At 32.2% G+C, this 16,752-nt stretch overlaps 2 pseudogenes; both read left to right on the top strand.

Annotated features, from left to right (window-relative positions):
* Positions 1 to 4,439: 4,439 nt before the first annotated feature.
* On the top strand, positions 4,440 to 6,778 carry LOC116115686 (annotated as a pseudogene).
* Positions 6,779 to 11,023: 4,245 nt separating this feature from the next.
* LOC116115685 lies at positions 11,024 to 11,650 on the top strand (annotated as a pseudogene).
* The last annotated feature ends 5,102 nt before the right edge of the window (positions 11,651 to 16,752 follow it).

Genomic DNA, 16,752 nt, shown 5'->3' with positions numbered 1-16,752 from the left:
CATAGAAATTTATTTTTGGCAACAATAATCATGGCTGGCTTGACGGTCAAGAAGGCTTGCTTCATTCTTTAATTTCTGGGTTCAAACCTTAGGGTTACATACCATAATAACATTATGGTTTGTCTGGTCATTTGAGCTTGTAGGATGGTCAATAGATCCCAAGGATTAGTTGAGATGCAACAAGCTGGCCTAGACACTCCAGTAACAAAAAAAAAAAAAAAAAAAAACAAATAAAAAAAATAACCCTTCATATCTCAAAATCGACAAAGTGCCACCATTGCCGCCGCTGTCGTCAGGCGTTTGGAGCTTATTCCGACCGATTTTCTTAGCAAAATCGCCACAAATCATCACCTTATCATTTCCCAAGTGTTTCCTAACCTTGATAGCCCTCGATTTGGTCGATTTTCATAGATTCTCGCAAACTAACTCCACTACGCATGATAGCCATTTTCGGCATTTTCAGCCTATACCCAGTGTCGTTGGCCTTCCCCGACACCACCATCTTCCTCCCTCAGCCCTTAGACCAAAACCCCTATGACACCTCACTTGTTTCCTCTATATATCGCTGGCCACTGCCACCTTTTGGTCCAAGATTCTCAAGCTTTTTTCGGTCAATCTTAGCATAAAAAATAACCCTCATCACCACCTATCGCTTCCCCGACATTTGCTCTCCAAAACCCCCCCACCAACCTAACCCTGTTAGCCGGTCAATCGCCGTCCACCTCTCCTGAGGGTTTTTGTTTTTTGTGTTTTGTTTTTTTAATAAAAATTGAAGAAAAGGGAGTTATTGAAAAATATTTGAAGTAATATATTTTTTCTAATTCTATTAGTTTGAAGTTAATTTATTTGTTAAGGGCAATATGATAATAGCACTTTATATACTGTGTTAGAACTCAAAAATCAGTAATTGTATTAATTTAAGGGTAGGAATCTGGAATTTGTGAACCATAGGTGGGAACTTGTTGATTCGCCAAACCTTGGGTGGGTACATGTCCTTTACTCAAAAAAAAAAAAATATATATATATATATAGTCAAAATTTTCCTCCTTGTGAACCTATTAATATTATACAATTGTAATTTGTAATGAACGACTAAATATTCACTAGTGAAAAACTATATATATATATTACGATTATCATGATAGCAAATTATTATTGTTGTGCCTAAAAAGTCACACTAATGTCAATTCAACAAGTGTCTAAAAGACAAAGTATACTAACTGTCAAACACATACCATTTCAAAGATATTTTATACCAACTCTATCTCATTTTAAGATAAGGACAAATTAAAGCTCTCTATGTGTCAATGCCACTCATTATATTGACTTCAAAGGTGTATAAATTGGAATCTCTCTTTGTAAAAGAGGAGGTTGGACAAATGAAGTTAGACATAGATTTGAGCTCATTATTTTTCTTTGTAAACAAAGTATTTATCTATCTTTCTATGCCTTACGAGCGATATCATAGAGATAATCAAAAAATAATAAAAGAAAAGTGGACGTAAGATTCGTTTTAAGCATCCGAACTACTTTAAAAATCATCTCCTTCTTATTTATTTCTTTTTCTATTCATGTGTAATTTTGAAGTCAGCTTAGCACTTTGCACGTGCGAATCGTTGATATCAAAATCAAGCATAAACAATTATCAATTTTTTTATTCCTAATTTTCCCTCTATATATATGAAAATATTTAAAAGCCATAATTTAGAAATTTTTTGATAACTAAATATTTTTGTTGTAAAAAACTATTTGATTTGTTGTCCTTCTAGTTAACACTCTGATTTCACAACATTATTTAACTGGATTTTGTAGCTTATCTCCATCAATTGACTACGTTTCCCAATATTTTTTTTATATCCAAGCACTAACTTATGTTCACTCGTGCTTTGTATATTTAATAGTTGCAATTATTCAAAACCCACTAAATAATAATAAAAAAACAAAAAACAAAAATATTACGTGTACAACCCAATCTCACAACTTTCTTTTATAATCCTAATGTGGCAGCAGAGTTGACATTACCACATCAACGGATGACTTTGACTAAACACAAACGGTAGTTTCTTAGAGAAAAGCGATCATTCCTTAGATACGAATGACCGTTCCTTAGGGACAAACGATTGTTCATTCATAAGGAATTGTTATTTCTTCATACGGAATAGTCGTTCTATTAATAATAAATTATTGTTTTTTATTCCATATAAATAAACGATTGTTCCTTCATAATGAACAGTCATTCCTAATGAAGGATCGATCGTTCATCCTTAAGAAATTACCATTTGTGTTTAGTTAAAATCATTTAGTGTCTTGCGTGTGGTAGGAGTTGACATGACAGTTACCAGCTCAGCTATCACATTGAGCTTGCGAGATTAAATCGTGGGCGTAACATTACTAAAAAAAAAAAACAAAAACAAAAAATTATTGTGTTGCTAATAAGCTGTTCTGGGCCATTGGCTGAATATATAAATACTGTTAATTGATGTAATGAACATGGATTAGTTGGAGGAATGAATGATAACTAAATATTTTTGTTGTAAAAAACTATTTGATTTGTTGTGGTAGAGAAACATTTTCTAATTTTTTTATATAAACTATAGAAGGAGTTATAAGGTATTATAAAATTTTGCTTGCATATGTCATCCACAGATTTAAAAGCTCATAAAATATATTCATTCTAATTCCTTAAAATATTAACCCAATTTCATATTTAAAGTTACTAATAAGGATATTTATTGATTCTTTTACTATTCTATTGTTTAGGTATTTTTTATCATCCTTTAATTTTTTTTTTCAAGAAAAAGAAAAAAAATTTATTTTAATCTATTTATTATTTGTAAAATATTATCATATAAGTTAGTTGAATTTATAACTCAAAAAATAATTTTTATTGTAATTGAAAATTAAATATATCAAATTAATATTAAAGGGGAGGAAAAACATGATTTTATTCATATTAAATGCGAAATTGGGAAAATGTTATAACTTACAAATCATAAAGTAGTACTGACATTAACAAATTGACGTCATGTTTTGCTGTACTGTCTTTTACTAGACACTACGATTACACATAATTTTATGTCTCAATTTTTTGAAGCTTTTACGGACTATAATTACTATACCATATATTTAAGAGTAAGAGACATGTTCCCACCCAATGTTTACCGAAATGACAAAGTCTCACCCTTAGTTTCATAAATTCCCCATTCCCACTCTTAAATTAACACCTAAATTAACACCGTTAATGATTTTTGGTTTTGATAAACTACAAAAAGTGTTATTACCAAATTGCCATTAACAAATCAATTAATAAATTATTTTTAAACCCCTAAATTAGTAGAATTAGAAAAAGAATCTTTTGCTTTCAAATTTATTTCAATAAAACCATCTTCTTACAACCTTTGCATCATCCCCATCCCAACCACCTAGCCATTGTCACTGCCACTGCCACCTAGCCACCACCGCCACCCACCACTATCACCATCCAGCCAAATTAATAAATAGTTTTGACCAACTCAAAACAGAAACAATATATCTTTTTTGTTCTTTTTCCTTTTTACATTTTTTTTTCTTTCAATATTAGATCTTTTCCTCTGCATTTCGTCTAATCCTCCTCACCAACTCACCACATCCTAAAACGGTTCCTACTCATCCTTGATATCACTCAAGCTCTCTGCAACATGGCGGCTAAATTTCTATTGCATTCCTCTATTTCTCTTTTTGGTAACCGCGCATTACTCTATCTCACCAATGCCTTTTTGTTTCTTCAACTCTTAATCAAATTTGATGAACTTTAGACCATCCCAATTGGGGTTTAAGCCAAGAAACCTTACAACATCCGGGGGCGTCAAATGGGGAAAATATGTCCTGCTTGCTTCACTACCTACTTCAAAATCCTGTAAACCAAAGCAAATTTCCATCAATTCATACAAATCATTGTAATACTTGACAGCTTGAACAATTGACCGAGCTTGCCGATATGGATCCAAATCAACACAAAATCCCAACCCATCTGGCCTATTGCACCAGATCTGGCCAATTGCAGCCCCCACCATCCCAAGTCCACCGCCTAACTCCAGTGGCTGCGTTGATCACGTCTTCTTGGTTTCCTCCGCGTTTGCATCGCCAAACTTCAAGATCGGTCATCTCGCGATTGCATCGCAACAAGTTCTCGGTGTCTTTCAGATTTTGGTGCTGTCACGACTTTGCTGGGTATTGTTACTCGTTGCTTTACGTCGTCGCCTGTAATCGGCTGTCTCAATTCGATGTCGTGCCCTCGTCTTCTCTTTATATCTTCTGCTGCTCGCCGGATGCCCACTTGATTGCTCCGAAGGATCAAAGACGAGAGTGATGTGGAAAATAAGCGTATTAATCGCGGCTTCCGATTTGGCTAGATTAGGTTAGGGAGGGAGAGAGGAGCACGATTGCCGGTTAGGGAGAGAATGGGAGGCTGTGGTAGAGGGAGTGAGGCCCTCACTGTGAGGGAGAAGTGGCTGAAGAGAAGTGGTAGTAGAGAGAGGGTGTTTGTGAGAGAAATTTGAGATGTGGAGGGTTATCTTAAAATTTTTATTTTTGTTTCAGATTTAACTCAGTTCAAATGACAATTTTACCCTTTGATCATTAAATAAAACGATTTTATGTTAATTTATGAGCGGAATCTGGAATTTATGAAACCAAGGTGGGAATTTGTAATTTTGCCAAACTTTGGGTGGGAACATGTCCTTTACTCCAAAACATTTAAATTAGATATTAAAATGCTTTTTGTTTTCTAGTTTATAGGATAAGATGTTATTACACACACACACACAATATATATATATATATATATTATTATATAATATTATATATATATATATATATAATATATATATTATATATATATTAAAGTATATGATATAATCGAAACAATTGTAACACTGGAACTTCAAACATTAATTATAATATTAAATATTTAAATATCATAAGCATGTATTAGTACATATTATAATCGATAAATTAAATCATATTAGTAACAATAGATTATCCAGAACGATAATATTAAGATAAATTATGTATATGTATGAAATATCTAATATTGCAACGCTTAAATTTGCATAAACATGTTTGTACTCCTTGATTAATGAAAATTCCCAATTTCGTGCTTGCCAGTTTACTCTGTTCTTGCTAAACATACCAAATCAGAAACATTGTAAAAGGTCAAAAATCAATTTTATTGTTGAGATGACAAAAATCCCATCTTAACAGCTTTTACCACCATTTGTGGGATATAATTAATTATGGTTATTATCTCTCACCTCCCATTGGGTTTCAGTTTTGGTGTTTTGGTTATTCATACCCCAAAGCTTTCAAAATTACCCCTAACCTCCCTTCACATTGAGAAAACTTCATCGATTATCTAAAATTGTTTAAAGCACTTTCATCATTCTAGCCAATATCATGAATTACCAATAAATCAACATCACTTTCTTTAATGATAGAGTTCACTAACATTCAATCTATAAGCAACCCAGAAAAATCCAGATCAGTACATCAAAGCTAGAAGCAAATAAATCAAGTATTAATTAAGTGATGAGTATAATAATTGAGCAGGATATACCTATTATAATAAAGTTTCTTAAGATCATCAATTCTCTGGATATCAAGGCAACTATTTTTTGCTTAAAATGACAAACTCCCTAAAATAAAGAATCGCGTGTAGCACATTTCTATACATAAGTAATTGGTGAAGTATTTAGAAAGAAAAAAAACTAAAGCATACCATGAACATACATACGTCCAACTTTTCAACATAGAAGAGGATAACTCCTGATAATTCAAACTAACCAAAAAACAAATTTCATTGGGTTATTAGCCCCACTCATTAATTTGAAGTGCACACAAACTCTTCGAATTATTTTAAAATAATTAATTTAGGAGATTTTTGATAGTTTATCCAAAAAATAATAAGACATGCCACTCATAGAACTTTCAAAACCTTATATAAGCCACGCTTAATCCAAAATAATTTGTCACCCATTTCTCTCGGAAACAAAACATAATTCCCCCTCTGGTTCAAAGAGAAAATAAAACAATTTGGTTTCAATTACTAAATTATGGGTTCTTAATAGGACATGTAGTACCAGGATTTGCCTTCTTGTTACTTGGCTTGTGGCATCTTTTTAACCACATCAAGCTCCATTCCCTCCTCCCCAAATCCTACACATCAACCACATGGTTCCCTCTCCAAAAATAAATACCTAGAGCTCTTCTTCATCATGCTAGGAAGCTAATCTCATTGCCATGGAACTCTTCATAAGTCCAAGAAAACACATCCCTTCGACTCCGATGGAACCATCCTTCAAACCATCTTCACAACTTTGAACATGCAACAATATCACTCACTTTCTTCACCTATGCAGCTTTCACCATTCTTCTAGACAGAAATTGCTGCAATAACATGCCTAGCCCATTTCCTTGGAGCCATCGCCTTCACCGAAGAATTTCTTCTTTCATCTTCATTCAACCGATCACATGGGGCTTGAAGGCCATTACCATTTTCTTTTACAACTCATCATCATTGTTTCTTTAACCACAACCATATTGGGAATTTGCCTCCCAAAAGCTTCATGGTGAGTTTTGTTAGGTCAGCTAGTATCTTTTTCCAAGGAGTTTGGCTTATTATGATTGGCTTGATGCTTTGGAATCAAATACATACCAAAAGCTGCTTTTTAAACTATGAGGAAGGTCACCAAGTCGTTAGATGCCACAAAGGGAGGCTTTACACAGAGCTAGTCGCTTGTAAACATTGAATTCAGCTGGTTTTTAGTTGGAATCACAATTTTTTTAGTTTTTATACGTAGTTTTAGAAAAACATTATGGTGAACAGGTTGAATACGGAAAAGTGAGTGGAAAAGATGAATATTCTGATGATTTATACGCCACAAGAGGAAGCAAAGTGATGTTACAAAGAGTTTTATTGGTTGCATCAATTGATATTGAAAGATAGAGAATTGGTGAAATCCCATATGCCAATTTATTTATTTTAATTATTTTTTTATATGATGGCTTGGTTGCATTACTCTTTTAGTATCAGTATCTGTATTGTATTTGTTTGATTTTCAGTTTTAATAAAAAACTCTCATAAGGTTGATATATATATATTATTGTGTATAGAAAAGAGTTAGTAAAAGCAATAAAGCTATTTTATAATTGTTTCTTGAGATAAATTACACGAGACGGTCCCTTACATCACTTGGCTAATGTGGTTCAATAAAATAAAGAATATGGTTAATTTTGAAAACTCCCCTTTATGTGTGGTATTGATAAGTGATAATAAGTACTCAAAATTATGATAATGGGTGGATAAAAAAGAAAATTTTTAAATGTATAATAATTAAGGTGGTGAGTTATCCAATCTCCTCTGTATCTCAACTTCTAGTAACACATCTTTGACGAAGTTTGGAATTCACAATTGTATTACTGCTCAACTTCAGAATTTACACACAGTAGTATGTCGTATATCACAGAATAATACAAATTTTAAAGCTATTCTAAGTAAGAATCCTAGAATAAATGCTAGCTGTTCAGAGAAATAATGCAATATTTGATTTCTGTCACACTAGTGATGGCAATGGGCGGCTAGGATTGGGTACCCCTTGGCCCAGGCCCAAGCGGCCCGACGGGTTTTTTATAACCGCAGGCCGGCCCAAACCCGCATTTTTTAATAATGTTTATTTTTAAATATAATAAATTTCAAATTTTTTTTATATTTTTAATTTTAGAAATAGTTTTTAAATATTAATTGAACTATTTCCGCAAAAATTTAAGCAATAAGTGAGCAATTAAAACTCCATATATTTGATTATACTAACTTTTCAGCTGTGTATAATAGTTATGGTGAAATCCGCTTTTATGAGTTGAACCAAACCCATCTAACTCATTTAAAGGCAATTTTAACATGTTAAACCTTCAATATGGGATGAAATTGAGGTTAAGGTTTGGGAAAAATGGATATATAATATATATATATGTATAATATTGTAATTAAATATATATATAAGGGTAAATTAGTAAAATTAATACTAAAATTTTTGGGGACGGGCCGGGCTGGGCCTAAAGATATACCTATGCTCGGCCCGTACACGAGGTCGGGCCTTAAAATCAACCCAGCCCGCCAACCTCGGGTAAAGCCCGTCCGCTAGGTCCCAAAAAGTCAGGCCCATTGCCATCTCTATGTCACACCCGATTTTAGGCTAAGAATCTGTTTCCACTTTCTGCTGATCTAAGGGATTTGCTTGATTTTGGTTGCTTCTATTATATGCCCCCGCAAGATAGAGCTGCCATAAGCTAAACCTATCTTGTTTCTCAGCATTTGTTCTTTGACGTGAAAGTGCTTTGTCAGAAGGTCGGCAACTAGTCTTGTGTGTTACATGGTGAACATTGAGAATTCCAGTTGGACCATGTCCGCACAAAATGAAGATCAATCTAAAGTGTTTCATTTTTGAGTGTTGTAGGGGATTGAAAACTAAGGTGCGTGGCCCCCAAACTATCACATAGCAGTTTAGGTTTGTTGGGCTTGGAAGACCGAGTTCTTGAATAGGGAAAGTAACCAAACAGTTTTTGAAGCTGCATTTGCTGAGGCTCTGTATTCAGCTTCAATGGATGATCTGCTGCTACTGCTCTTTGCTTCTTTGAACTCCAAGAAAATGGGTTTGCACCAAGAAAGCTATATTGCTAAAGTGGAGGTTCGATCATCTAAGTTTTTCGTTTATTGAGCAGTAATGTTGAGTGCAATGAGGGGAATATGTGGAAGGTGGTGGGGGTGGAGATCGGATTGTGGGTGTTTTCAAAGGTGGGGATGGAGTTTCTCGGGGAGGGGTGACTCTCTCCTGATACCATGATGAAGTTTGAGAATTCTCACAATTGTATTACTGCTCAACTTCGAATTTTACACACACTAGTTACAGTCGTATATCACATAATAAATACAAATTTTCAAAGCTATCTAAGTAAGAATCCTAGAATAAATGCTAGTTGTATAGAGAAATAAATGCAATATTTGATTACTGTCACACCCTTGATTTTAGGCTAAGAATCTGTTTCCACTTTCTCTGCTTGATCTGAGGGATTTGCTTGATTTTTGGTTGCTTCGTATAATCTTCTAGTGTTCCAATAATTTCTTTATTTTATCAAATTCTTTATCATTTTGCTTGCAAATGATTACTTTATTCAACTTATTTAAATCGAGTCTATGAGATGCATGGGTATATGATTGATTTAATTAATATGAAAAAGGATAGAATCTATTACGCATTCACAGACTTTTTTATTTTTAAATAATGTAGCTTTCCAAAAAAATCCATGAATTCTTGTAAATCGAGAAAGTATAGGTATATTTGTTTTCTTCAAGAATTAAGGTAGCTGCTTCTGCCACCTTGCCTTAAACTAAAATAAATTATATTATCATTTTGAAAATACTTTTATATTTTTATATTAAAATCTGTTTTTTTTCATCTATAAAGGTTTTTAAAAGTCTTCAAGGAGTAACGTGAATGGTTAGGTGAACAATGAACAAGAAAGATAGATAGAATTCTATGAGGCCGGAAAAACATATAAAATAAATACTTATTTTAAGTTTTGAAAATAAAAAATAAACATATTTTTCAGATTTACGTAAAGGAAAAAAAAATAAAAAATGTTAAATATATCATTACAATTAAATAATTCAATTCTTTAATAATCCTGTACATATTATCATGATAATTGAGCTTTTGATATGAAAATAATGCATGAAATATCAAACATTTTAACAAATATGCATATATGTGAATATATTAAAAATATTATTAATGTGTATATATTAGAAATTAGATGGATGGTTAGTTGAAAAACATTAACAATGGCCTAAGTTGAAAATTTGAGATATTGAGGAAACTGAACAGCGAAATATGAGATATAATGGAGTTGATTAATGAAGGTGGAGAGCCAACTTAACCGTATTAAAAAGTCTAATTATTTTCAATTAAACACTTAATTCTCAATGTCAAGGTTGCATTCCTATTGATGTTCATCTATATTATCTCTATATCAATTTTAGATTGGAATTATTTGTATAAGTTTGGTATTTTTACAGGTCCATAGCTGTGCCAATAATGCAGAACAAAAAATCATCGACCATTGTTGTAACTGTATGAACAAGACAACATTGGTAGAAGCAATTGTATTTGATTATAATTTTGACTTGATTAGCTTGAGATGAACGAGGAAAGCCGATTAGAAATTTTTTATATCATTGTAATACAGTTGCTATCAATCTCTCCCCATTCTTAATTAAAATTAATTTTTTGTTTGTTTTAACTACTAACGCCATAAGGTGACCCTCAAAAAACTAATAGGGGTTTTAACAATTTTCTCCTCAAGGTTTGAGGAAAATAAACACACCCAAGGGTTTTGGATGATAACAAATACACCTGCAAAATTGATTACTTTACTATAGTACCTTTGGTCTAATTGTAAGCAATAAATTTAATTAAATCCAAAACTAAAAATTAAATAATATAAAATGGGAGAGTGAACTATTGTAAGATTAAGAATACTAAAGTCTTTATAACCTATTATAATAAAGATTTCTAAGATCATCAATTCTCTATATCAAGGCAACTATTTTTGCTAAAATGACAACTTCCCTAAAATAAAGAATGCGTTGAGCACATTTCTATCATAAAATAATTGGTGAAGTATTTAAAAAGAAAAAAACAAAGCATAATACCGAACAATACTACGTCCAACTTTCAACATAGAAGAGGATAACTCCTGATAATTCAAACTAACCAAACAAACAATTTCATTGGGTTATTAGCCCCACTCATTTAATTGAAAGTGCACACAAACTCTTCGATATTATTTTAAAAATAATTAATAGGAGATTTTTATAGTTTATCCAAAAAATAAATAAGATGCCACTAAAAACTTTCAAAACCCTATATAAGCCACTCTAAATCCCCAAATTAATTTGTTCACCATTTCTCTCGGAAAAAACACTATTCCCCCTCTTGGTTCAAAGAGAAAAATAAAACAATTTGGTTTCAATTACTAAATTATGGGTTCTTTAATAGGACATGTAGTACCAGGATTTGCCTTCTTGTTATTGGCTTGTGGCATCTTTTTAACCAAATCAAGCTCCATTCCCTCCCCAAATCCTACAAATCAACCACATGGTTCCCTCTCCAAAAATAAAATAACTAGAGCTCTTCTTCATCATGCTAGGAAGTCAATCTCCATTGCCATGGAACTCTCATAGTCCAAGAAACACACCTCCCTCGACTCCGATGGAACCATTCCTTCAAACCATCTTCACAACTTTGACATGCAACAATATCACTCACTTTCTTCACCTATGCAGCTTTCACCATTTTCTAGACAGAAATTGCTGCAAATCATCACATGCCCTAGCACATTTCCTTGGAGCCATCGCCTTCACCGAAGAATTTCCTATTTCATCTTCATTCAACCGATCACATGGGGCTTGAAGGCCATTACCATTTTCTTTTACAAATCATCATCTTGTTTCTTTAACACAACCATATTGGGGATTTGCCTCCCAAAAGCTTCATGGTGGAGTTTTGTTAGGTCAGGTAGGTCTTTTCAAGGAGTTTGGCTTATTATGATTGCTTGAGCTTTGGAATCTAAATACATACCAAAAGGCTGCTTTTTAACTAGGAGAAGGTCACCAGTCGTTAGATGCCACAAGAGGAGGCTTTACACAGAGCTAAGTCGCTTGTAAACTGAATTCAGTGGGTTTTAGTTGGAATCACAATTTTTTTAGTCTTTTATACGTAGTTTTAGAAACATTATGGAACAGGTTGTTACAGAAAAGGGAGTGGAAAAGATGAATATTCTGATTAATACGAGCACAAGAGGAGAAGCAAAAGCTGGTATTACAAAGAGTTTTATGGTTTTGCATCAATTGACATTGAAAGATAGAGAATTGGTGAATCCATATGCCATTTATTTTATTTTTATTTTTTTTATATTGATGAGTTTTGGTTGCATTACTCTTTTAGTATTCAGTATCTGTAGTGATGTTTGATTCAGTTTTAATAAAAAAAATTTATAAGGTTGATTATATATATTATATATATTTGTGTATAGAAAAGAGGTAGTAAAGCAATAAAGCTATTTTAAATTAGTTTCTTGAGAGAAATTTACACGAGACAGGTCTCATTACATCACTTGGCACATGTGAGTTCAATAAAATAAAGATTATAATTTGAAAACTCCCTTATGATGGGGGTTATTGATAATGATAAAAGTACTCATAAATTATGAAATGGGTGGATAAAAAGAAAATTTATTAAATGTATCATAACATCATATATTGATTGGACGATCCTACTACCAACAGTCAAGAAGTAAGGTGGTGAGATTATCCAATCTCCTCGGTACCTCAATTCTAGTAACACATCTTATAGTGTTCAAATAATTCTTCTATTTATGAATTCTTTGATCATTTTGGTTGCAAATGAGACTTTATTCAACTTATTTAAATGAGTCTATGAGGATGCATGGGTATATGATATTGATTTAATAATATGCCAAAAGGATAGACTTTTTTTTTTTTTGATAGATTTTTTTTTTTTTTTTTTTTTTTTTTTTAAATGTAGCTTAATTCCAAAAAATAACATGAATTCTTGTAAATCCAGAAAGTTAGGTATATTTGTTCTCCTTCAAGAAATAAGGTAGCTGCTTCTGCACCTTGCCTTAAACTAGAATAAATATATATTATCATTTTGAAAAATACTTTATATAAAATCTGTTTTTTTTTCATCTATAAAGGTTTTTAAAAGTTTTCAAGGAGTAACGTGAATGGTTAGGGAATAATGAACAAGAAAGATCGATAGAATTCTATGAGGCGGAAAAAACATATAAAATAAAATATATTTTAAGGTTTGAAAAATAAAAAATAAATATATTTTCAGATTTACGTAAAGGAAAAAAAAATAAAAAAAAATGTTAATATATTCATTACAATTAAATAATTCAATTCTTGATAATTCGTGATATTATCATGATAATTGAGCTTTGATATGAAAATAATGCATGAAATATCAACAATTTAACAAAATGCATAATATGTGAATATATGAAAAACTATTATTAATGTGTATTATATTAAGAATTAGATGGATGGTTAGTTGAAAAACAATTAACAAGGGAGGAAAATGAACAGCGAATTGAGAATAATGGAGTTGATTCAATGAGTGTGGAGAGGCCAAAGCTTAACCGTATTAAAAAGGTCTAATTTTATTTTCACTCCCAAACACTTAATCTCAATGTAAAAGGTTGCATTCTAGGAGTTCACTAATTATCACAATACAATTTTAGATGAGAAGTACTGTATAATGTTTGGTATTTTTACTGCTGACGCAACGGAAAACATAAACCCTAATGACTAGCTAGTGAATATAATAATAACATAGTAATAAAGCATAAATAACATAACTAAATAAATGTAGAAATAAAACAAGATACCACGAATTACGAGATTCGGATTGAAACATCGTTCTCAGGCGACTGCAAAAGAAAACTCCCTACTCTAAAATATTTACAAACTTTGGACAATAAACAAATACCCCAAAACAAAGGCAGAAATACAACAAAAACTTACAAACTAAGGTCCTTAACGAAAGAACCACTAAAAAAGACAGATAATGGAATAAACTTGGGATTACAATAACAATTGTTTTAGGTCCTTAATATAGGTCTCAAAAGTTCCACTTTTCATTCCTTTCAAATGTGGACAACTAACTCATTTGGCCTATTACTATAAGTCATAATAAACCTTTTTCATCATTTCTACCCCATCATGATTTTCTAAAAGCAATTTTAAACTTTACAGTGTCCACAGTTATGCGAATAATGCAGAACAAAAAATCATCGGCCATTGTTGTAAACTGTGTGAACAGGGCGGCCCCCCAACCTAACTCTGTTAGCCGGCCGGTCGCCGTCCACCTCTCCTTAGGGTTTTTGTTTTTGTTTTTTTAAATAAAAATTGAAGAAGAGAGTGTTATTGAAAAATATTTGAAAGTAACATATTTTTTCTGATTCTATTAGTTTGGAGGAAAAAAAGTAATTTATTAATTTATTTGTTAAGGGCAGTATGATAATTGAACTTATATACTGTGTTAGAACTCAAAAATCAGTAACTGTATTAATTTAAGGGTGGAAATCTGGAATTTGTGAAACCATAGGTATGAACTTGTCTATTTGCCAAACCTTGGGTGGGTAGATGTCGTTTACTCAAAAAAAAAAAAAAAAATATATATATATATATATATATTTTCTTTTAGTCAAAATTTTCCTCATTGTGAACCTATTAATATTATACAATTGTAATTTGTAATGAACGACTAAATATTCACTAGTGAAAAACTATATATATATATTACGATTATCATGATAGCAAATTATTATTGTTGTGCCTACAAAGTCATATTAATGTCAACTCAACAAGTGCTTAAAAGACAAAATGTACTAACTGTCAAACCCATACTGCCTCAAAGATATTTTATATCAATCCTATCTCATTTTAAGATAAGGACGAATGAGAGTTCTCCATGTGTCAAGGCAACTTATAAAAGGGCTCATTACATTGACCTCAAAGATGTATAAATTGGCACCTTTCTTTGTAAAAGAGGAGGTTTGACAGATGAGAGCTGGACATAGATTTGATGGGATGGTGGGGGGGCCAATTGCAGCCCCCCACCATCCCAAGTCCACCGCCTAACTCCAGTGGTTGCGTCGATCGCGTTTTCTTGGTTTCCGCTGCGTTTGCATCGCCAAACTTCGAGATCGGTCATCTCGCGACTGCATCGCAATAAGTTCGCGGTGTCTTTCAGAGTTTGGTGTTGTCGCGACTTTGCTGGGTATTGTTACTCGTTGCTTTGCGTCGTCGCCTGTAATCGGTTGTCTCAATCCGATGTCGTGCCCTCGTCTTCTCTTTGCATCTCCTGCTGCTCGCCGGATGCCCACTTGATTGCTCCTCGACGCCGAGAGAGTTCTCACGCCGAAGGATTAAAGAAGAGAGTGATGTGGAAAATAAGCGTATTAATTGCGGCTTCCGATTTGGCTAGATTAGGTTAGGGAGGGAGAGAGGAGCACGATTGCTAGTTAGGGAGAGCAATGGGAGGTTATGGCAGAGGGAGTGAGGGAGAAGCGACAGAAGAGTAGTAGTATTAGAGAGAGGGTGTTTGTGAGAGAAATTGGAGATGTGGAGGGTTACTTTGAAATTCTTATTTTTGTTTGAGATTTAACTCAGTTCAAATGACAATTTTACCCTTTGATCATTAAATAAAACGATTTTATGTTAATTTAAGTGCGAGAATCTGGAATTTATGAAACTAGGAGTGGGAACTTGTAATTTCACTGAACTTTGGGTGGGAACATGTCCTTTACTCTATATGTAAATTAGATATTAAAATGCTTTTTGTTTGCTTAGTTTATAGGATAAATTAAAGGGTAATGCTATATTTACACCATATTCATTATATCATGATGTGATATATGTCACAATCATGCAAATTTTTAATTATTTTGAATTTTTAATATTATAATAGAATTTGTGTGGTTGTGATATATATCACATCATGACATGATGTAATGAAAATTGTATAAAAGAGTGGTGTAAATATAACATTACTCATAAATATAACATTATATTATAAAGTATATGATATAATCGAAACAATTGTAACACTGAATAACTTCAAACATTAATTTGTAATATTAAATATTTAAAATATCATTAAGCATGTATTAGTACCATATTATTAATCTTGATAAATTAAATCTCATATTAGTAACAATATGATTATCCAGAACGATAACTTATTAATGATAAATTATGTTATACCTATGAAATATCTAAATATTGCAACGCTTAAATTTGCATATAAACATGTTTTGTACTCCTTGATTAATGAAAATTCCCAATTTCGTGCTTGCCAGTTTACTCTGTTTCTTGCTAAACATACCAAATCAGAAACATTGTAAAAGGTCAAAAATCAATTTTATTGTTGAGATGACAAAAATCCCATCTTAACAGCTTTTACCACCATTTGTGGGATATAATTAATATTATGGTTATTATCTCTCACCTCCCATTAGGTTTCAGTTTTGCTTATTGATACCCCAAAGCTATTCAAAATTACCCCTAACCTCCCTTCACATTGAGAAAACTTCATCGATTATCTAAAATTTTGTTAAAGCACTTTCATCATTCTAGCCAATATCATAAACTTACCAATAAATCAACATCACTTTCTTTAATGATAGAGTTCACTAACATTCAATCTATAAGCAACCCAGAAAAATCCAGATCAGTACATCAAAGCTAGAAGCAAATTAAATCAAATATTAATTAAGTGACTGAGTATTAATAATTGAGCAGGATATACCTATTATAATAAAATTTCTTAAGATCATCAATTCTCTAGATATCAAGGCAACTATTTTTCGCTTAAAATGACAAACTTCCCTAAAATAAAGAATTGCGTGTAGCACATTTCTATCATAAAATAATTGGTGAAGTATTTAAAAAGAAAAAAACGAAAGCATATTATAGCCATGAACATACGTACGTCCAACTTTTCAACATAGAAGAGGATAACTCCTGATAATTCAAACTAACCAAACAAACAAATTTCATTGGGTTATTAGCCCCATCTCATTTAATTTGAAGTGCACACAAACTCTTCGATATTATTTTAAAATAATTAA

Source organism: Pistacia vera, unplaced genomic scaffold (assembly GCF_008641045.1).
Source record: "Pistacia vera cultivar Batoury unplaced genomic scaffold, PisVer_v2 Contig751, whole genome shotgun sequence".
NCBI classification, from domain to species: domain Eukaryota; kingdom Viridiplantae; phylum Streptophyta; class Magnoliopsida; order Sapindales; family Anacardiaceae; genus Pistacia; species Pistacia vera.
The sequence above is the reverse complement of the archived record's forward strand: the minus strand, read 5'-3'. Positions and strand labels throughout refer to the sequence as shown.